The 23,427-nt window shown below is 42.0% G+C and overlaps 1 protein-coding gene and 1 long non-coding RNA gene across 5 annotated transcripts in view; one reads left to right on the forward strand and one right to left on the reverse strand.

Moving 5' to 3' along the window:
- The window catches only part of Cysltr2 (cysteinyl leukotriene receptor 2), a 33,384-nt gene extending 29,752 nt beyond the window's left edge, over nt 1-3,632 (reverse strand). For all 4 annotated transcript variants that reach the window (XM_060391434.1, XM_060391433.1, XM_060391432.1 and 1 more), the window contains exon 1: nt 3,119-3,632. The gene's annotated coding sequence lies outside the window, so the exon portion shown is untranslated. The remainder of the gene's footprint in view (nt 1-3,118) is intronic.
- Nucleotides 2,798-10,442, forward strand: LOC132656508 (uncharacterized). The gene is made up of 3 exons (XR_009594257.1): nt 2,798-2,923; nt 6,775-6,850; nt 9,700-10,442. It is a non-coding gene; the product is annotated as an uncharacterized LOC132656508 (long non-coding RNA).
- The last annotated feature ends 12,985 nt before the right edge of the window (nt 10,443-23,427 follow it).

Consider the following 23,427-nt stretch of genomic DNA (forward strand, 5'->3'; position numbering starts at 1 on the left):
CTCAGTCTCCCCTGAGAACCTTAAGCTTCATACTAAAGATAAAAAAGGTTCTGCTCTCTGGATTGTCTCTTCCTACATACCTTTGAGTTTGGGGGTTCATTCTCTGCTAACGCTCCTCATGGACCCCTCAGGTCAGACAAACCAGCCCATACTACCACCACGTGACCAATCCAACGGGAGTTTTCCTTTAGATACTACATTTACTACAAATACTACATTTCCTCCGTGGGTCAATGAATTGAAGTTGGTAAGTGAAGGTCAACAGAGATGAGCGCAAGCTGTGACTGCAGTCCACGTCCATCCCATTTTCCTTAGTGGAGTCCCACGTACTGAGTGTAATGCAGAGACTCCATCTTCGGACTCTTTATGTAGTGCAGTGGACGAGAACACATAAATCACTCAGTAGTCCATGTGCTGAGAAACGCATGCACGGGACAGCAGGTTTCAGCAGGCTCTCCAGCAAAGACGAGCAATCACAGCAAAATGCTTAGCTTCCTCTGTGTTATCCAGCTTGCTGCTGCTGCTGCTGCTGCTGCTGCTGCTGCTGCTGCATTAGCCAAAGTTCTGAGCTGCACGATCCCTTATAAGTCCTTTCTCCTATAAACTTAGTTTGGGGAACCAGCATGTCTTTGATGCCTGCTGTTCAGGACAAACAAGAAAAGCAGGATGTATCCCTGAGTCTGCAGTTCACAGGAGGTGTTAAGTATTAACAGTTTTCGAGGGGGATTCTGACACTAAAGAAAGAGTCCTATCATCCTTTGTCCATACACCGGCTTAGTGGAGAGAGCTCCCCTTAGGCCTAAGGTAGGTAGAGTCAGGTTCAAGTCTCGGCTCTGCTTCTCAGTCATATTAGTTCATCCCTCTGAACTTCAAAACCCTCATCTGCTGAGAGGACTGAAAATAAATAAAGAAGATGGAGTGGCCTGATCAGCTTAGTTCCTAACACACAAAGTGGTTAGTCTACAAGCCACAACCACAACACGTGTGGCGGTCATGGACAAAACTCAGAACTCAATGCCAGTTGGCTGGAAAAAAGAGTTGGGTCCATTTTATCTGGAGAATTAACCAGACCGGCACAACCAATTCTATTCAGTTCTGTTTGATTTACATTTTGTTCTTGTTACGTGGGTTATATTAATTTAAGGTGGAAAAAAATAATAAGCTGACTCATGTGTAAATGACAAATTTTACCAACGAGACAAGTCTGTACATATACTTCTTTTTCTCTTTCTCCAAATACAATTAACTGTTTTGAACAAAAGAGGGTGCATATTACACTGCTGTTTTGTATCCTGTTTTTTCTTGTCACTGAGGCATGGCCATCTCTTTTTTTTTTCCCCTCAACTGATATAATATCAATGCCATCATTTAACTAGCTAATAGCATACAGGTATAACAAAACTTATGTAATCAACTTCACAAAAGAGTTATTATTTGGGTTGTAAGAACATAGCCATGTAGTCTGGGCTTACCTATATGGTTCTTCCTTGAGAAATATCCTATGATCCAGGGCTTCATTTTGCCATCAATCAAGTGAGAAATATACACTCTATAAAGGTTGTTGTACAGATCAAATGAACAGATATATGAAAACATGTTTCCACATAGTAACGTAATACATAAGTGCTTATGCTCATCAAAGATGCTAAAGAGACACTCTTCTCCATGGAATGAAAACAAGAAGAAATTTGTTTGACATACTGTTGATCCAACTAAGTTCAAGTCTATTCCTCTGAGAAGCTCAGAACTGAGCCAAGACTGAGTCTATTCTTTCTGAGGGGAGAAACCGGGAACAGCTTTGATATAAATTCAGTAATTTTTTCTCTTAGAGGGACATGGATCCAATGAAAATAACTTCTCTTGGAAAGTGGGGTAAGCTATTAGATCCTGTCTTAGCCTGTGGTATATATATATATATATATATATATATCTGTGGTATATTTGTGACTGGCCAGAAACTAAATGTCTATCTCTTGAATGACTTTGAAAGGTTAGAAAAAAAATATGACAGCCTTGGCAGGTAGGCCCACACACTGAACTTAATGTTTACATATTTAGAACCTTCTAGAGTTTCAACTTCTCTAGCTTCCACCTTCCCAAGCATTGATTAACTGACGCTTTCAAGCGGGTCTCAGGTCAGGAGTTGAAGTGGTTGAGATGGACGACAGAAATGTCTAAAATTCTTATATGCCCCACAAATCAGCTCTCTACCTTCAATTATTTACATAGTTAAGGAGAGACTCGCCTTTAGTTGTATCTTCTCATTTCTTCGTTCATATTACTCCCAGGTATGTGTTACAGACTAAGAAGTATTTCAAAAACTGATTTTTTTTTTTTAACTGGCCACTCACTAACATCACCTGGGAGATAACAGCAAACAAAACATATTAAATACTGGATGATCCCGGAACATCGGTTTTTGGTTATTTGAGGGGTTGTTTTCGTATCTCCTGAGGGGTAAGTGATCCTGAGTAAGGTGCATCACAGGGGAAAAAAACGCTGATAGGTGCTCCAACGCAAGCCGATTCTGCACGCACAGCCCTGCACACACTTTCCTTCTCATTGCACCTCTGAGCCACAGCACCTAACTGCAGCCTTCTCAAAGAGAATCTTCTCTCTCCCGAAAGCAAGTCTTCTGAGTAGGAAAAGGTCTTACGGAATTAAATTTGACCCCATTTACGCAAAATAGGAAAGACTCTATCTGGCCCCCAAACAGGGCCAATTTTAGTGCCTTATACGGCAATTTACAATCATGATTCTGCAGAAATCATGACAGCGTGGATAAAGCACAAGCTCTAAAGAAAGGAACGAATATAAACTTGCCCTTATTTTATCAAAACAACTGTGAAAGAAAGCTAAAATAATACGCAAAGACAACTACAAAGAAAAAAGAAGGAAAAACCAACAACTGCCAGCCAGTCAAGTAAGTCTATCTTGTGATGGTGTTTTCTTCCTTCTACATTACTTTGTATTTCCTTTTTTTTTTTTCAGTTTCCCAAAATGTAGTAGAACAAACGCTGAGAGCTGAACAAGTTAAGCTTACTTTCCACACGCTATCCCCTTAAGAACAGTCAAAGCACAATTCTGAGCAACAAATTAACAAAAGTGAAAAACCTACCTGTGGGTTCTGCCTTTCAGCTGCTCTGGCTCTGGCGTTTGGCTCTGCCCTACTCCTCCTGGCTGTCTCCCACATGTAAACACAGCTTGCTCATATGAAACAAAAGTGAAACGGCCGACTCTGTTTTATGAACAGCGTGAGCCAATAGCAAGGAAAGAAGGAACTTGGGTCAGCAGGTCCTCAGCTTTGTGGCACCATCATGAGAATGGGTGCTGGCTTCTCTCTTCAAAAGGCAGAGAATTTCCAGTTAGTCTCTCTCTTGTCAAGTCACCCAAGTCACCGTGAAATTTCCCTCCCTCTACAATCTGGGTTTGTTGTTGTCGGGAATTTTCTTTTCTTTTCTTTTCCTTTCTTTCTTTCTTCTTTCTTTCTTTTTTTCTTTCTTTCTCTGTTTTTATCAGCATCTTTCGAAAGATGTGATGGGTAGGGAGCTATGGGGAGGGGTTTAAGTAGCTTTCATTTCTCTGAAAGGTTCTGTTTCCATGCCAAGCCCTTCAGCGCAGCACTTCGTGCCGAGCTCTGCAGACTGCTCTAGAGAATTCTCATCACCCTCTGTCTGACCTTCTCACGCTCTCAGGCAAAGGCCTTACTCTCTCTGCTGCAAAGTCTCTGTAAAGGTCACCCATGGCCTTCCTTTCCCTCTTGTGTGAATAGTTAACCTTGGAAACATATTGACATGTTCCCAACCTACCTGGCTCTTTTTCCAACTTTGAGATTGACTCTCCCTTGCCTCCTGTGACTGCTTGAATGAGGAATGTCCCCATAGGCTTGGGTATTTGAAGACGGGGTCTCCAGTCAGTGGTGCTATTTGGGGAGGTAATGCAGCCTCTCAGGAGGAAGCATGGCACCAGAGGTGAGCTGAGAGTATATTCCCTCACTCCAGTTCAAATTTGCTCTCTCTACTTCTCGTTCTGGCCACCTGCTACTATACTCTCTCTCTTTTTCCTCTCTCTCTCTATCTCTCTCTCTCTGTCTCTGTCTCTCATCATAAAACACCAACAAATTCCTTTTTCCTTAAATTGCCTTCGGTCATGAAATTTTATTATAGCAACAGAATTGGACCTAAGACACCTCCTTTTCAGATTCCTCGTTTCCTATTAATTTTTTAGGTGTGAGCTTTTCCTGAAGATTTGTCTTCTGACCTCTTCATTTCTTCTTCCCTATGTATAACTTATCCTCAGACAAATCCATTTTTACACCCATACGGTATCTAAAATGACCTCTGAATAAAAACAAAGCAATCAAACTAGAAGTCTCAAACTTCATAATCTCAAACCAATACAACACTATAGCAATCATAACAGCATAATCAATGTAATTACAGACACATAGGCCAATGAAATAAAATAGAGTGTCCCAAATTAACCCTCCCATACATAGTTCAACTGTTTTAAGCAAGCTGTCATGACCACCCAATAGGGGAGAACAGTATTTTAAATAAATTCTATTGGGGAAAACATAACATAATCCATATATCAAACAATGAAGTTAGATGCTTACTCAGCACTAACACCCATATACAAAATATAACTCAAGTTGGACAAAAGGCATAAATATAAGAACTGAAACTATAAAAACCTTAGAAAAATCAAAGAAACATTTATGATTTGGAATTTGGCAATGATTTCTTAATTACGACACTGAAGTCACAGTCAAAGATATAAATACACAAGTTCAGTATTATCTCAGTGAAAACTTTATGGACTAGAAGTTACTAATAAGCTGTGGGGTGGGAATGTAGCTCACGGTACACTGCTAGTTTAAGCATGTGAAAAGCATGGGTTCCACTCCCACAGAACACATACAAAGACACTAACATCATTTTAAAAAAAGACGCTGTACATAAAGAAATATTTACAACTTCAATATGGAAGGATTATGCAGTATGTATAGAAAACTCCTCCTGTTTTTTCACACTTAAATGTAAAATGTAGAAACACTTGAAAAGCTAATTCTCAAAAGAAAAATCATATAAATATAGAAATAAAGCCTATAAAAAAGATACTACTCACTCCAGATTATGGTCCAGCTCATTCAACAATGACTGTCAATCAACCCAAAGTTCAAGAGTGAAGTAGTTATCATCCCATGTACTGAGACAAGTCTCAGCTTGTCTTCGGTATATGCCATATCCTGAAGAAGTAGGCTCTAATGCCAATTTTGAAGAAATGAACTTAGTAGCAAAAACAAGAGCAAGCAAAGGGAGAGCAAGCTTCCTTCTTCAATGTCCTCTACAGAAGCTTCCAGAAGGAGGTGTGGTCCAGGCTAAAAGTGGATCTTCCTTTACTCCTGATCTTTTGAGAGTATCTGGAGAAGCCAGGCATGCTGATGCAGGCCTTAATTCCAGAACTTGGGAGGTAGAAGCAGGAGTAGCTCTGTGAGTTCGAGGCCAACCTGGTCTGTATAGTGAGTTCCAGGACAGCTAGGACTATGTAAGAGAGGCCCTGTCAAAATAATAAATAAAAAATAAATAAATAAAAAGTTCTGGAGTAAAGGTATATCTTCCCACCTTAAAGATCTGGGACTTCATACTTCAAATGATTTAATTAAGAAAATATGTCTTACAGCTGTGTCCAGGCATTATGGATTTTAGTTAATTAAAACTGGACATTGTTTCCAGGATAATGACTGGCCCAACTTGAAACCCACCCAGTGAGAACCAAGATTTGACACTATTAATGATACTCTGCTATGCTTGCAGACAGGAGACTAGCATAACTGTCCTCTGAGAGGCTCCACCCAGCAGCATATCAAAACAGATGCAGAGATTAGACCCACATTAGGCGGAGCTCAAGGAGTCTTGTGGAAGAGTTTGGGGAAGGATATAGGGACCCGGATGAGACAAGAACTCCATAAGAAGACCAACAAAGTCAACTAACCAAGAATCATGGGGGCTGACAGAGCCTGAACCACCAACCAAATATTTTACATGTGTTTCAGGACCAAGGTCTCCTACACATATGAGCTGATAGGCAGCTTGGTCTTCATGAGGGTCCGCTAACAAACAATGTGCGGACTGTCTCTGACATGGACTCTCTTGCCTGCTTTTGATCACTTTCCCCTAGCTGGGATGCCTTGTTGGGCTTTAGTGGAAGAGAATGTGCTTAGTCCTGATGTGACTTGATGTGCCAGGGCTGGTTGGTGGGGAAAGGGGCTCCCCTTTTTTGAGGAAAAGGGGGCTGGGGAAAGGGAGAACAGAGTGGGAGGGTGAGGCCAGGAGAAAAGATGGAGGGGGACTGCAATAGGGATGTAAAGTGACTAAATTAAAAAAAAAAGTCCCATTCCAGTACTGAGAATGGGTTACAGCTAATTGAGTTGTTTGTCAAAAGGGTCTAATGGGACCCCTAAAGCTCCCAGGATGTTGCCATGGTTGGTTGTTCTCCACAAACGAATGGCAAGGTCCTATTGCTGAAGACAACACCTACACAATTCATTGAACATGGTAAAGTCGAGATAATGCCTACACAGAGACTTCACCCCTGCAAGCTAGCATCTTTGGTACAGGAAGTAGTCTGTGCTACCAAATTAGAAAGATAAACACCAACACAACTACAAACTCTTTGATCTACGATGGTGTCCTGCCCGCAAGATAAGCTAGTGCAATGGTGACAAAAAAACTTATGGGTGTAACTAACCAATATGTGATTTGACTTAAGGCCTGCTTCCTGAGATGGAACCTATACACTGCTCGGATGACCAAGAACCTGAGACTGGAAAGCCCAGGGATCTAGGGTAAAAACCAAATAATTCTGTTCTGCTGAAAGAGTACAGCAAGAGAATGTCTCCTAATGACTTCTGATATACTCTTAGATCAGTGCCTTAGTCATCCATCGTCAGAGATGTTCCCTCCTGTAGCAGATAAGAACAAAGACAAAGGACCCACACTCGGACAATAGGCAGAGAGTGAGAGACCTTGGAACATTCAGCCCTAAATGGGTTGTCTCCATCAATTCCTCCCCCCTCCCCAGGGCTCAGGAAATTATGCAGAAGAAAAGGCAGGAAGGGTGTAAGAGCCAGAAGGGATGGAGGACACCAAGGAAACAAGACACTCTAAATCAACAAGACACACATATGAACTCAACAGACTGAAGCAACAAGCACAGGGTTTGCACACACCTGCCCCAGACAGAGTCCTAGAGCTGAAAGGAGAAGTGGACACATGCCCCCATCCCTAAAAACAACAACAACAACAAAAAAGCAATCTACAATTGATAATCACTTGCAAGTGAAAAATTAGTTTCCTTCAAAAGAGTCGCACTAGAGAAAAAAACTACTCTTCAGGGTAGGTTTGCATGCCCAGAAGTAGGTAGCCAACAGAAAACGAACTCAGTGGCATCATTGGAGGTTCCTTGTCTCATAATATCATATCAGGGTTTATTTTATTTTATTTTATTTTATGTCTTTATCTCCATTTTAACCCTACAGGTCCTTTGAACATGCATTACGGTTTTCAGTTTAGTGGGATTTTATGGTTGTAGTGGTGGTGGGTTTTAGTTGTTTGTTTGTTTGAGACAGGGTTTCTCTGTGTAGCCCTGGCTGTCCTGGAAGTCACTCTGTAGACAAGGCTGGCCTGGAACTCAAAGATCTGTCTGCTTCGGCCTCCTAAGTGCTGGAATTAAAGGCATGTGCCACCACTGCCTGGCATCAATTTAGTGTTTTTATAGGATTCTTGAGTGAGCAAACGAGTGGTTCTCTGCATCTATATGTTTCTTGTTTCTTTTCTTGGGCTCTTTTTCTTCTGTTTGCTTGTTTTGTCCTATTCCAATATGTTTGCTTTTGTTTTATCATTATATTATATTATATTATATTATTATTTATTAGAAACCTATTTGTTTTCTAATGAGAAACAGAAAGAGGGTAGATCACTGTAGGAAGAGAGATAGGGAAGACCTGAGAGGAGTAAAGGGAAGGGATCCATAATCAGGATATATTATGTGAGAAAAAAAATCTATTTTCAATAAAAGGAAAAAAAGATACCATCAGTACTTCATTACCAATGATTATTAGTGAACTGCAAAACAAAACTATAATAAGATATTACTTTGTACCCATTGACTATTACTTTTTTAAAAAATCAAAATACCAAGTGTTGGCAAGCATGTGAAAAATTTAGAACTTTTTCTCACTGGCAGATCATAGACAGTTTACCTGCTACCAAACTCAGGACAGGGATTTCTTAAACAAAAACAAAAAGGAAAACCATATTACCTCTACTGACTCTTAGGCCTCTTGGACAGAAGGGGCTAGAGGAGGACTCTGAAGGGCTCTGAAGGGCTTAGCTCCAGGTTAGACCTGAGCCTGAGAGTGGTTCTATGCCAAATGAGACTATTCATTTCTTTCTAAAAAAAAGTTTTAAAAAGAAAACACTATTTTAGGCCTGAGAGAGAATAAAAACAAAACATCAAAGAGTTCAGTTGGATTGAGTCGATATTAGCAAACGCTTACTTAGAAAATAAACCAAAAAGACTGTGTTTGTTTTGCTTCTTGTAGCCTCCTCACGGAAACTAGACCAGGACATGATGCAAATGGGATATGTATTCACTAACATATGTATGAATTCTGGATTTGGTCTTTCTTGGCCTATCAGTCTGCTATCAAATCTTCTGTCTCCTAAGTGGACTGAGCGGTTACTCCCAGAGAGCCCTTTGATCATGGGACAAACAAACACAGCTCCCAGACACCACACTGTGAAGCTAGACTCTGGTTAGGTGAAGCATAGGCATTTTTAGCTTAGAACGTCCCATCATGAAAGCCCATCCAAACAAGTAGCCTCCGCCCTTTTGGAACAACCCAGCACCTCTAAACACCACCCAATAGGCAAGATTCTCACAAACAAGCATCTGTCCTAGTTTGCTTTCTGTCACTGTGATAAACACCACCACCAAAAGCAACGTGGGGAGAAAAGGGTTTATTTTTCTTAGACTTCCATATCACAGTCTATCTTTAAGGGAAATATGGCCAGGAGCTTAAGGCAGAAAACTGGAGGCAGGAACTGAAGCAGAGCTCTCTGGCGGGCTCAACTTACAGGCTTGTTCCCCATGGCTTGCTCAGCCTGCTCTATTAAACCACCCAGGTGCGGCACCACCCATAGTGGCTGGACCACCCACACCAACCATTAATCAAGAACGTGCCCCACAGGCTTTCCTACAGGCAATCTGATGAAGGCAAGCCCTCAGCTAAAGTTCCCTCTTCCCAGATGATGCTAGTTTGTGTCAAGTTGGCAAAAACAAAACAACTCATCAACACAGAAGCCATTACGCTCTCTCCTGCTATGAACAATATGGCCAGATGTTATCCATTGTTTCCTTTTAAGAAACAGGGAAAGGCTGAAAGAGGGGCTTTTCATTTCATTTTGCCTTGTTTTGGTTTTGGTGGGCCTGGGGATTGAGCCCATGTGGTAGGCAGGCACCCTACCCACTCCACCACTGACTCCAGAGGATTTTAGGTAACCCAAACAGCATTCCTTGGTAAGAGTAGGCCATGCCCAGGGCGTTACTTAGAAAGCTGAGGTAGAGCGTGTTTTGTAGAGGGCACATACTGAAGACAGTTTCTAATGAACTCTCCATTCATAATCCCAACAGCTCTACCTTGAACTCCCAACAACATGTGAATCTGAGAAGTGAACTTTGCAGCAAATGAACTTTTGAGGGACATACTCCAGCCACAGCAGCAGCATTCCAGAAAAGAACCACACAACTAGAACCTCAGCAAAACGCACACTATGGAAAAATGTCCTAAACGTGCCATAATTCATTTCAAATCTGTGCTTGCTCATCAGCCTCTTCTGGTTCCTTCCAGGTCCTGACTGTGAGGTCATGAACCCTGTTACTGAAACCATGGGTCTGCTCCTGAGATGCTATGTCTGAAGTGTGAGCAACTGAGTCCTTCACTTCCCCCCTCTGTGACCCTCAACCCAGGTAGAAGATAAGAATGAGCAGAGCTGGGCCGAACCTCTGAGAGACACAGAGACCCTTCCACAGACTTCTGCCTCCTGGGAACCTTCCATTCTCTGGAATTGGGGAGGGAAAACAAACACAGGGATAATTAAGACGACTTCCTGAAGTCAAGGGATTTCTAGGACAGGCATCCTGTCTTTGCATGAAAACTAATCATAGTAGCACCCCCCCCAACAACATGTGAGTACCCGTCCCTGTAGACATTTTGATGTGTTGTCACTTGATCATTTATTGCTTCTTCTGTTTGACATGAATTTTCATGCAGCTTTTTCCCATCTACTCTGTAACACAAACATTTCCCATGTCATCATAAATATTTTAATGAATCACATATTTGAACAACAAGACATGCTGAGATTAGGAAAACAAACTGCTTTTGTTGTTAAATGCCATCCCCCCATACATGAAGCTTACTCTGAATTTAGGGTAATGGAGTGTGTGGACGGCTTGGGGCTACCTATTGGAATAGAAAGCAAGCAGCACTGTGGAATGTGACAGCTGAAGGAAGAGCTCAAGAAGAATAACAGCAAAGGAGCTGTGCCCCAAACCTGAAAGTCACTCCTCATCGCTATGACCAAGTTATCAACATCAGCTTACAAGAGGAAGGCGGCTTTCTCAGGGCCTCATGGTGGAAAGGGCAGAGCAGGACAGCGCAGCTCAGTGTGGCAAGTCAGGACAGAGAGAAAAAAGGAATGCAGGCCATTTCTCTGTCGTTCTCCCCCGCCCCTCTACCATGTCCAAATCACAGCCCATGAGACATGCCACTCACAGTCAGTGTGGGTCCTTCCTCCTGTGAACCCATTCACACACTCAGAGATGGGCTTCAATCTAGGTGGTTCTAAATCCGGTCAAGCTGAAGATGAAGACCAACAAGCCCGTATTCTCCATTCTCTGCTTTCTTGGGGTTAGGACTTAGTTGGAAACCAGAATCTTAAGGATGAGTACAGGTGACAAAGAAAGAGGGCCCCTTTCTAATAACATACCCGATAGCCAGTCTTGTTCCCCAAGACAGCCTTCCAGGAATTTCCTCCCATCTATGGGCAGAAGACATGTGGACTATAATGCCAACAGACTTCACTCCGGGTTTCACCCCGCCAATGGTACACAGAAGCAATGATCACAATGACAGCCGGGGTGACAGCAAGTGGGACTACATTTGCGATGTCATCCTCTGACATCCACAGATAGGGTGAGCAGAAAATCTGGGGACTTGGAAACATAGGGAGGCAAGGGAAAATTTAGGGAGATGGGCAATCGGGAAAGTGATGGATTGGAAACAAATTACCACCCTAAATGAAGACTTTCCACCCCAAAAGGGCTTCATCTGGTACTTCCCCCACAAAGTGGAGAGTGTCCCAGAGCCTGGGTCTGTTTGTTCTCTGTTCCCTTCTTCACATGTCCCTCTTCCTCATTCTCTCTCTCTCTCTCTCTCTCTCTCTCTCTCTCTCTCTCAGAGAATGTAGGGAATACTACTAAAGCTCAGATTCTCATGTAGAACTGGGCATAGGAGAGTTGTAAAAGAAAAATAAAAAACCCAGAGCATTTCTCTGCGTTGGCTCTGATGACAGATGTTTCTGGGGACATCTGTGTGTCCTCTGTAGCTCCAGATGGCCAGCCATGGTCCCGTAGTGACTGACCATCTCCTGGGGGGAAAAGCTGTGTCAACTTTCAGTCTCGCTGTAGCCCAAGCATGGTAATTAATGTCTTCTGCTTTGCTAATCTCTGCCCCACCCCACCCCCGGTTGGTTTCGCAGCTCTGCTCTGATGTGTGTGGGCCATTGCTGTTTAAGTTTGCTGATCGAATCCATGATCTGTGGGAACTGAGGAGCAGGCTGCTCTGATGAGCTCTTTGTCGTCCTCGCCACAGTCAAATCCTCCAGCAGCTACCGGGTACTTTGGTGTGCCAGCCCATGCCCTCAGTGTTTTATGCCTTGTGACATGGGTTGTCAAGCCATGTGCGCTACATAGTATCCCATTTGGCCATATCTAAATGATGAAGAACCTACGTGTGTAAAACGGTTTCTGTCACTAGAAAGCATCAATGACATCGACCATAGATGCCAATGACATTAGGACTTCCATCTCACCGTATTAGGGAATTTCTCCTTACTGGAAAAGAAAAGGCAAAGCTATGACTCCTCTCAGCCTCTCTGAGCACTCATATAATGCTTGGCGTGGATTTGACATTTTCCATTATGCCCTAGTCAAGTTAATTTCTGAAACAGGAACCGTGGATTCCCTCTTAAACTGGGTGTGTGCAGTACAGTGTCCCCCACACCCCCATAATTAAAGAAAACAGTATCAGAAAATGTATCATGCGTTTGAGGTTTAAATATTTTTTTGTTTTTTTTGTATCTGCCTTAATAGCTGGAGGCCTCACTGTTCCGTGGAGCTCAGGAAATTACATTACTGCTGCCAAGTCACTAGGGAGGTTCACGCACCGAGCCATTTAGGGGCCATGCAGAGAAACCGATTCACTGTGTTTTTCACAGATGAGCCATGGGACTCCATCTGGGGACAGAGCAGAGTGCATCGAGTGTTGTCATCTGCTCCGGAGGGAGGGAGACAGGTGAGGTGGGTGAGGAGGGCCTGGCCTGGTAGGGCACGGTAAGTGCTTCACAAGCGGGAAACAGAGCATCATGCTTACAGCTAAGTCACTTCGGCATCTTGGTTGCCCATACTCTAGGGACGCTTCTCACTTCCTTCCTCTGGTACACACCAAAAGCCCCTTCTGTTTTGAGCATGCTGACTCATTAGAAGCCTAGAAGCGTGAAAGCCCAGAAAACTAGAAGGTGTTTTAAGAAGCCAGCTTAATGTGGTTTTTATATCGTTTTTGAACTATATATCTCTCACTTCTGTATAAAGTAATAGGGGGAAAAAAAAGAGTTTTTCTTTAAGGGCCATCTGGTGTGTCTTACATAGCCAGTATCTACACTGTGACTTATGTGTAGTACATGCTCAGTAAAAGTTTGTGTGAATAAATAAGAATGAAATAATTTTTCTACCTCAAGAGATGCACAAAGGGTCCTCTCTTCCTTCATTCTCCCTTCTATACATTTGCTTAATAGACCTAAAGTAGTGGTGTACTGGTACCATGCTAGATGAGTGTAGACTTTAACCCTGAAGGCCCTTAGACGGTCACTAGAGGTAGAGAAAGGGAGAAGGTGGTCCTTCCTTGTTATACCAGGTCCTGGGGGAAGGATGGTCATTCTCAGGGCTCAGACAACTTGCAGGTGCTTTGTGGGAAAAGTCCCTCTGTTTATTGGAATTTCATCAAAGTGGCCCTTCCTTTTTATCAGCCTGAGGCAGGCCTCACCAGTTACAAAGAAACTAAGGCTGATTTTCCACCCCTCTCCCGCCTTGGTCAAGGGCATAATTGGCATACTGTCTAGGCAACCCTGTTAGCTCTTCCTGAGGGAGAGTGCATCTGAAAGGGCATCTTAGGGGCAAATGGGCAGTAGCTGATTCTGGGGGAGAAGCAGGTTCCCCAGGGCAAGCCTTTCAGAATCAGGGGAATCACATGAGAAAAGTTCCAACCCTGCATGACCATGTCCAGCATGACTTTCCCTCACCACATTGGACAGCCTCTGTGGCCCCCTCCACCACTACCCCAGAATTCACATGTCAACAAGATGGTGGTATTAGAAGATGATGTCATGGAAAATGACCAGCTCACAAGAGTCGAGTCCTCACGCACAGAATCGGAGCCTTGTAAAAGCTGTCTCACAGACCTCCCATGCCCCTCCCCCATGTGAGGACACCATGAGAGGCTTGTGGTCTACAAACCAGTAAGCAAATCTACAACCTACACCAAATCAACCACCTCCAGAACTGGGAGGCTAAAGTTCCATTATTTTTAATCTACCAGCTTTTTGTGGTATTTTATGGTAATAGCCAAGACAGAATATGACTTTCTGAGACCCTTTGACCCCTGTGAAACGGTGGTAATAATTATACTGTGTGATAGTAATTACAGCTCAATGAGGTTGCTCTGAAGGTCAAGCAGATTTGTTCACGAAGTCCTTAGCACCATGCCTCATAATATGGTAAGTTCTAAGTTTGGAGGCAGAAGACAAAGAGAAATTCAAAGTAAAGTTTCCCAACAAATCTATAATCCTTTTATAAAAAGTATTGTTGTCCCCATTATAGATCTAGAGGCTTTGTTTAAAGTTATTTTGAGGGGAGGGTCATGATAGAGGTCAAGCTTGTAAGTCCTGAATTCATGTGCCCTAACCTGTCTTTGCTCAACTCCAGTAAACCACAGCTTCTATGTTAGTGGCCTGAAGCTGTATTGGGTTTTTTTTTTTTTTTTCAGAGAGCAGAGTTCAAAAAACTTTCAAACATTGAAATCACTTAGAAGTCTGAGCAGAGAAACCTCAGGAGTCAAAACAGCGGAAGTAGAGAGAGCCACCCATGGCTTTAGCCATTCTGGCGAATGTGAAGGAGGAGGTGACCTGCTTCGTCAGCCTGGGGCTCCTGGAAGCACCCCTGAGCACAGACTATGGGGGCAGCTCCTGCCAGGCCTGCACAGCACTGAACCGTGGAGCCTGGCAGAGAAGGAGAGCAAGTGCTCCGTGTCCCCACATCCCTTTCCAGTTTAAGAGCTCTCAGGCTAACTGATGTGTAACTAACACGATGTAGAGGCTCGCGGGGTCAGATGGAGATCCGAGGAGAGGCAGAAAGCATTATGACTGCACAAGCCTTGCAGAGAACGGCCCACTCCTCTCCAGGGAGGCCAGAAGACCTTGCTGGCTTTCTGAGCAGTCTTGGGTGCACTGTGGAAAGAAAGTACAAGTTCCTCACAGAGGGTGTTGCCCGAGAATACAGGGAGAAGCTCCACGGAGCTCAGGAAAAGCTGATGCAGGATGAAGAATCTGAGAAGTGGGGAGCTGACATCCAAGAAGAGAGAGCCCAGCTAGAGGCAACCACAACATTGTCAGATGCGCTTGAACACTGAGGCACCCTGGACTCTGAGGCGGGGAGTGAGCTGCAAAGCTAAAGGGAAGAAGGCATGCTGACTAGCCTGGTAGCCTCTGGACACTGGCTGGTCTCATCTCAGAGCTACGGTCTGAGTGTCAAGGGTCAGCGAAGAAGGGTAACAAGATGTGGGGCTGCTATCATGGGAAAGAGCGAAACCTGAGCACCGAAGAAGCCAAAAGCTGCTCCCCACCCCCGCCTCAGAGTGCTGGAGAGTGTTTCAAGATCCTGATCCAAGGGGCGCCAGTGTTTTAAGATGTCTGACACTCCTGAGGTCATGTGACACTGGCTCCAAGTAACAAGCCAAGGAAAAGGAGAGACGCCTGTAGACGGATAACGACTTATCCACGCCAGCGTTAGAACTGCCGTGAGGCTGTCCTGGGAAGCTAGTGACCTCATCAGAGAAAAACACTGGCAGGAAATAGTGGTAAGAAAAATGCTTGACTCCTGGGGTTAATGGAAGATGCTTCGGCCCAAGGCTGCCGCTGGCGTTAGATGAGACACAAATTACCAGCCTGGCTGTGGCTGCAGGTCTCTAGAGCTGTGGAGCAAACTTGAATGCAATGCTTTGGGGTTGTTTCCTGCCATTTATATTCCCTTGCCGTTGACCCTCTTTTTTTTATTATCCCTCTCTATCATGTTGGGGTTTCCCTAGGCTGTGTCATTAGAATGATCTCATCTTACATTTCAAACCACAGTAGCTCATCTATAAGTCCTCTCTCAACTCTCCTTTCCATATTTGAATCCTCCAAAATGTTCAGGGGCCATGGTGCTATGTTGGCCAGGCCCTTAAACCCTTCCTACTTCTGTGCAGATCCTCTGGCCACATACCCGATCTGGGTAGTCTGAACTGCCTTGTCCTCGCTGTGTCTAATCTTTGCATTTGAAAAGCCTTCACTACAATGCACACATTTCCCTGTGCTGTATTCTTCCCAATACCTTGCTTTATAATCCATCTTTTCTAATGCCCCCCATGACTGATTTCTAGTTAAGAGACATACATTAAGGTAGTACCCACATTCCTCTCAAACCTTCCCCCCCCCCATCTCCCTTTCTCTTTGGAACTCAATATGTGCAGTTTATGTGGCTGCTGGGTTCTGGACTCAGGTCCTCATGGTTAATCCTCAGCCACTCATCTTTCAACCCACCTCCCCTTACTTTAAGAAACAAAATTATTACATTGAAGAATCACAGATCTATTTTTATTTTAACCAAACTATGAATCAATATTGTTATTTAGTAAAAAACAAAAAACAAAACAAAAAAAAAAAACTGCTTCTCTTCAAAACAGAAATATGTAACTTAAATGGCCTTTCAGAATCTGTTCTGGAGCCTGTGCTATTTTCTATCCTTACCCTCTTCTTGCCCCCTAGCATGTTAGGGTTCAGGTTTGACTCTGACAGAGATAAAGGCAAAAAGCCTGCATCCTCTTAAGAGATGTGTTCTACTAAATAAAAAAGAAACAGAGCCTAGTAGCAAGAAGCTTAAAGTCTACAGTTTAAGAAAACATGTACATAACTGTCATGCTTCAGACACAGCCAAAGTTCCACAGAATTTTTCATGTTGACAGCCTTATGAACAGGTGGGATGCTTAATTTTTCTGACGGTTAGGGGGCGGGGCCTAGTTGTTATTAAAAACACATGTCAAATATTTGAGCCAGAGGTTTTTAGCACAGCAGAGACCCCTCCATAATGTGCATGAGCCTCAACCAAATTGATTGAAGGTCTTGAGAACAATAGCTGAGATTTGTCAAAGCAGGAATTTCTAAGACTGTAGCCCCAAGGTAAACTTTCCAGTCTAGTGTGTTGTGGGTTAGTCTGGTCTGATGTATTCAAATGCTAAATACTGGCCTCCAAGATCTGGTTTCAGTCCAGATGAGTATTCTCTCATACTCCAAGTGATGTTGTGTAAACCTGGCTCCCCAATTTAAAGCTGGTTGGTCAATAAAAAGGCTAGACAGCCAATGGCTGCACAAAAGAGAAGTAGTCAGAGCATAAGTTCCTAGGCTTGGTGTCAGATGGGGTCCACAATGCAGGAGGGAGAGGTAGGAGAGGAAGGAGTCACTGTGGGACAGAATAAATGCTGAACATGTGACCATTAGGGCTGGCATGAACAATTATGGCAAGTAACTTGGAGTGTGTAGCTGGGAAATAGCAAAATAGCTTAGAGGGTTGATATCTGTCCAGCTCTAGTGCTTTAAGGCTTATTATAAATCTAAAAGGTCTCTTTCTTTTATTCAGGAACTAAATGTCCTGAAGTCAGGTAGAAAGCCCAAATAGATATTTAGGAGCAAAAGGGGGTGTAGCAAATCCCCCCAAAAATTGTTATTGCTATACTAGTACCTGTGGGATCTGAACTCAAGACAACAGCATTCACTCTCACCAGAATGATCAACTTGATAGTATGTCTTATATTTGCCACATTCCATATTGCATGACCAATTCCTTAAAGAAATCTATCTGAAAAGTTGGGAATGGAGACGCTAAGGACAATGACCAAACCACCTAACTTAAGAAGCTTCTGGTGTGTGCCCTCCTCTACCTCAGTGCCATATGATACAGAGGAATGCCTTTCTAAGACTATAATTCCAAACACAACTCGCAAGGAATGCTCACTCTGAGCAAGAGGCAGCCAGTTTTATTTACTGTGTGGCACTCTGAAGCTGTCTGGGGTTATGGCGTGTGCTTTCCACCTTCTCTCCAGCCCCATCATTTGCTCTACATCATGGCTCTCAGCACCTAGCCTCACCCCTTGAGATCAGTAATTGCCTAATAGTTACACTAACATGAGTTGAATATGTTCACATTGCTGCATTAGGAAATGTTAAGCCCTACAAAAGGTGTGTTCTGGGCCAGCCCCAAGAACAGCAATGATAGAGAGACTGCTCCCTCCCTTTCTACTTCTTCCTTTCTCTCCTTCCATTAAATTTCATTCCTGCTTTGGTTCCCTCTGCAGCTGGCCTGGATTGACTAACAATTTACCAACAATTATAAGGGAGCCACTGATGGAGAGCCTTGTGAGGAAAAATGAGAACTCCAGGCTCTTGGCTCCTTGGTCTCTAGCTCCAATGATGACTTTCCATACCCACCTCAGTCATCTGTCCTCCTGTCTGTCTTCACTGACATCTACACCACCTCTGGGGTTTCTCTGCTCATCAGCCAGTTGTTTTCAGCCACCACCTCCTCACTTAGGTCCCAGTGTCCTTTGCTCCAGCTCCCTCCTGTACTCTGAGTCTCCTTTCACATCTCTTCTGCCATCAAATTTACCTGGAAAAACTCCAGCACTCCTAAAGACATGTCTGCCTCTTTAGTGCTCATTCTCCAGTTCTTGAAACAAGATGAAAATCAAATGTTTCTCCCACTGGTTACTTTAAATTCATGATGTTTTCTAAGCCAGAACTACATTTGCCTAAGAAATCTAATCCCTCTCTCAAGAGTGACTGTTGGGCCCTCTTCTCCTTCCTTAAGCCTCAGACAGCGTTGTTTCTTTGCTTTCAAGACCTCATGTAATAATTTACAGGAAAAAAATATATACTTCTAAGTAGATGTGCACTGTCTTAAGACCACCGCCAACCCCCACGCCTGTGTCTCAACAGGACACAGGAGTAAAGAACCTCACTACTTGCCAAAGACAACCTCTCTCCATCCAGCCATCTTTCCCAAATCAAGCTCCCTCCACCACAGCATAATGTCTCTCTTGCTGGGTCATCAAGCGGTATATTCATGTCTCCTTTGTTGGGTCATCAATCAATATATCCTTATACCTGCATATGACATTTAAGTACATTCCTTGTCCCCGTGACCCTTTTCGAAAGTCTGTCCATTTCTCTGTCCCTTCAGAGACAAGAACTTGACTCTCTTCCTCTAGTCCCTCACTTTGATTCTCTTTACAACACTCCTCTCTTGTCAGTCAACCAAGTGATCTTAATAACAGCATCACCAATGGCTCATTCTCAGCCCTATAGCAGACCATTCGCAGGGGCCTGCCTTCCTTCTCTATCTCCACTCTCTGGGGACTGTACAGACCCTACAGGACCCAGCCTTCCTCCCTCACCCCACAGCTTTGTGTCAGCCCCCAATACTGGAGGTACTCTCCACCTGGGAAGCTGGTGGCCAGTCTGCCTGGGAATCTTTACTCTCCTCTCTCTCCTCCATTGCAAACTTCCTAATTTCATCCCCAGTCCTCTCTGGCTTCACTCCCAGATGAATCTATAGATCCTTGTGGCAGACCCAGCTTTCCACCTTTTTGTGGACACTCACAGCCCTTGCTTTCTAGCCAGGGTTTCTTTCTGCCCTAATACCAAGAAACACATTCTTCCTAGGATCCCTAGGAGTCACGCCTGCAATGACACAGAAGCACTTTCTGCCAGGAAACCAACATCCACCACACTCTCTAAGATCCAGAAAAGGCAATGGAAACCAACGAACAAAAACCCACCCAACAAACACAAAACCAGATATAAACACCTAGAGTTATAATCATCCCAAGCCCAGATGCCTAGATGCCAACATAAAAACACAAGCAATTACAGCCAAAACAGTATGTCTCCACTAGTGCCCAACAACCACTGTAGGATCTGAGAATTCCAACATAGCTGAAGACAGGACAAAGACCTTAAAATAACCTTTATGACTATATCAGGGTTCCTTAAAGAGGAAATTAATAAATCCCTTAAAGAAATCAATGAAAACAAAAACATCGGAATGAAATGAAGAAAATGGTTTAGAACTTGCAAATAGAAATAGAACCAATGAAAAAAATTCTAACTAAAAAAAGATTGGAAAGGAAAAAGTTAGAAACTTGAACAGGAACCTCAGAAGCAACCCTCACTAAAAGAATACAAGAAATGGAAGAGAGAATACTTTGGTCAAAAAATGTTAAATTGAAAGCTATCTGGGTACAAAACATTCAATAAATATGGGACTCTATGAAAAGACCAATTCTATGAATAAGAATAGAGAAAGGAAAAGAATAAGGTTAAAGGCAGAGAAAATATTTTCAACAAAATCATAGAAGAAAGTTTCCTAACCTAAAAAAGAAGATGTCTATCAAAGTATAAGAAGTATACAGAACACCAAATATACTGGACCAAAATAATGAATCCATTGAGTACATAATAATTAAAACTCTAAACATACAGAACAAAAAAAAAGAATATTAAAAACTGCAAGGGAAAAAAAACAAGTAACATATAGACAGACCCATTAGAATAACCTGACTTTCCAATGGAGATTATAAAAGCCAGAGGGGCCTGGACAGAGGTTCTACAAACTCTGAAACCATAGATGTCAGTTCAGACTACTGTACCCAGCAAAACTGCAATCACAATAGATGGGAAAAGGAAATCATTCTGTGATTTAAAAAAAAGAAAATCTGTTTACAAAGTCATCCCTACAGAAGGCACTAGAAGAAAACCTTTACCCTAAAGAGGTTAACCACACATCAAAAAAAAAAAAAAAAACAAAGAATAAATAATCCCAGACCCGCAAATCAAAATATGTTAGGGAAGATGTTAGAGTTGTTTTTTTATAAAACTATGCTTGTTTCTCGGTTTCTCTCTTAACCTGACTATCACACAAATGATAGAGACTCTATTGTATTTTTTAACAAGATTCCAGCACAAGAACTGAGCAGTTTTAACTCTAGTCTTAACCCTCTAAACTAATTTGGCTTCCTCCCAGCATACATTCCAGAGATATTTGCACTTTGTAATTTTCCTTGCTGAGGTCTTCTCCTGGTCCCTCCTGATGGACATTTCCTGTGGATCAGTCTCCTACTTCCTCCTCTAACTCCTTCTCCCCTGGCTGGTGGGAAGTCCAGCCCTATTCTCTCCACTGCTCAGCAATAGGCTGTAAATTGCTTTATTGACATACCAGAAGATAATTTTGGCAGCAGTGTTTACACAACATTGAAACAGGACATTCTCAGACCAAGGATTGCAACCAAATATGGGTGGTACAGAAATCAGAATTTGAATTTTGTAATAACCATATGCCTACAGGAAAGCATTACAGCAAAATAACAGGAATCTACAAACACTGCTTATTGGTAACATTAAACATCAATCGTCTCAATATCCCCATTAAAACACACACACACATACACAATCAATAGGCTGAATTCACAAATAGGATCAATCCTTTTGCTGCATTCAAGAAATACACCTTAACATTAAGGATAGATATCACCTCAGAATAAAATGATGGAAAAAGATTCTAAGCAAATGGACCCAAGAAGCTTGCCAGTATAGCCATTTTAATATCTGACAAATTAGACTTCAAACTGAAAGCAATCGGAAGAGATAGGGAAGCACATCGCATACTCAAAGAAAAAATTCATCAGGAGAATATTGCAATTCTAAACACTTATATACCAAATACAAAGGCACTCAAGTTCATAAAAGAAACACAGTACAGCTTAAATCCCACATTGACCCTCACACAGTAATGTGGATGACTTCAATACCCCATTCTCTTTAACAGACATGTCATCCAGACAAAAATCTAAACATAAATGCTGGAGCTAAACAACATTATAAATCAAATGGAACTAGCATATGTTTACAGAACATTTCACCCAAACACAAATGAATATACATTCTTCTCAGCACCTCATGGAACCTTCTCTAAAATTGACCACATATTCAGATATAAAGCAAGTCTCAACAGATATAAGAAAATTGAAATAACACCCTGCATCCTATCTGACCCCTATGGATTAAAGCTAGATAGAAACAATAACAGAAACAACAGAAAACTTCCAAACTTGTGGAAAATAATCAACTCACTACTGAATAAAAAAAGGACTGCAAAAAAATTTTTAAACTTTCTAGAATTAAATAAAAATTAAAATACAGTGAAAGCTATTCAAAGAGGAAAGTTAATTACACTAAATCCCTATATAAGATTGGAACAATCTCATATTTGTAATTTAATGGAGTACCTGAAAGTTCAAGAAGAAAAAGAAGAAATAACATCTGAAAGGAGTAGGTGGCAAGAAATAATTAAAGTCAGAGCTGAAATCAATAAAATAGAAACAAACAAAACAATGCAAACAACCAATAAACAAAGAGCTGGTTCTTTGAGAAAATTGTTAAGATTGATAAACCCTTAGCCAATAACTAGCAGGCTGAGAGAAAAGATAAAAATTAGAGATGAAAATAGGAACATAACAACAGATACCAAAGAAATTCAAAGAATCTATGGACATACTTTAAAAACCCGTACTCAGGGCTGAAATCAATAATAGAAACAACAAAAACCAATACAAAGAATCAATGAAATAAAGAGTCTATTCTTTGAGAAAATTAGTAAGAGTAATAAACCCTTAGCCCAATTCACTAAAAGATGGAGAGAAGAAGATCCATGCTAATAAAATTAGAGACAAAAGGTGGAAATCACAACAGACACCAAGAAAATCCAAGGAATTATAAGGAAATACTTTAAAACCCTGTACTCCACAAAACCAGAAAATATGAGATAAATGGCTAATTTTCTTGATATAAAGTACCTACCTAAGTTAAATCAAGATCAGATAAGCAATTTAAATAGACCTCTACCCCCTAGTGAAATATAGTTACTCATTAAAAGTTTCCCAACCATAAAAAACTCAAGGCCAGATGGTCTTAGTCCAAAATTCTATCAGACATTCAAAGAGGAATTAATGACAATACTCCCCAAATTATTCTACCAAATATAAACAGAAGGAACTTTGACCTTCATTTTATAAGCTACAGTTATTCTGATACCCAACAGAGAAAGAGAATTGCAGATCAACTTCCCTTTGAACATAGATGTAATATTACTCAATAAATACTTGCAAACTTTTAAACAGTGCTGAGAGTGTGAAAAACTATGGGGACTTTTAAAAGTTAAACTAATTTCATTTTGTGTATTGATATAACTATAAGCCTATGAGTGCTAAGGAGTAAAAAGTGGTGGTTTGAATAAAAATCACTCCATAGGCTCATATATTTGAATGCTTCATCACCAGGAAGTGGTACTATTTGAAAAGAACTAGGAGATGGCCTAGTTGGAGTAGGTGTGGCCTTTTTGGAGGAAGTGTGTCACTGGGTAGGCTTTGAGGTTTCAAATTTTCATGTAAGGCCCAGTATCTATCTATCTATCTATCTATCTATCTATCTATCTATCTATCTATCTCAATCAGCATGTAGCTTTAAGCTACTTCCCCATCACCATACCTGCCATGCCTGTCATACCAATTACTATGTTCCTTGCTATGGTGATACTGTACTAAGTTTCTGAAACTGTAAGCAGGCCCCCAATTAAATGTTTTCTTTTGTTTGAGTTGCTGTTGTCATGGTGTCTCTTCACAGCAATAAAACAGTGACACAACCACTGTAGAAAGCAGTGAGG

This window comes from Meriones unguiculatus, chromosome 9 (genome assembly GCF_030254825.1).
Source record: "Meriones unguiculatus strain TT.TT164.6M chromosome 9, Bangor_MerUng_6.1, whole genome shotgun sequence".
NCBI classification, from domain to species: domain Eukaryota; kingdom Metazoa; phylum Chordata; class Mammalia; order Rodentia; family Muridae; genus Meriones; species Meriones unguiculatus.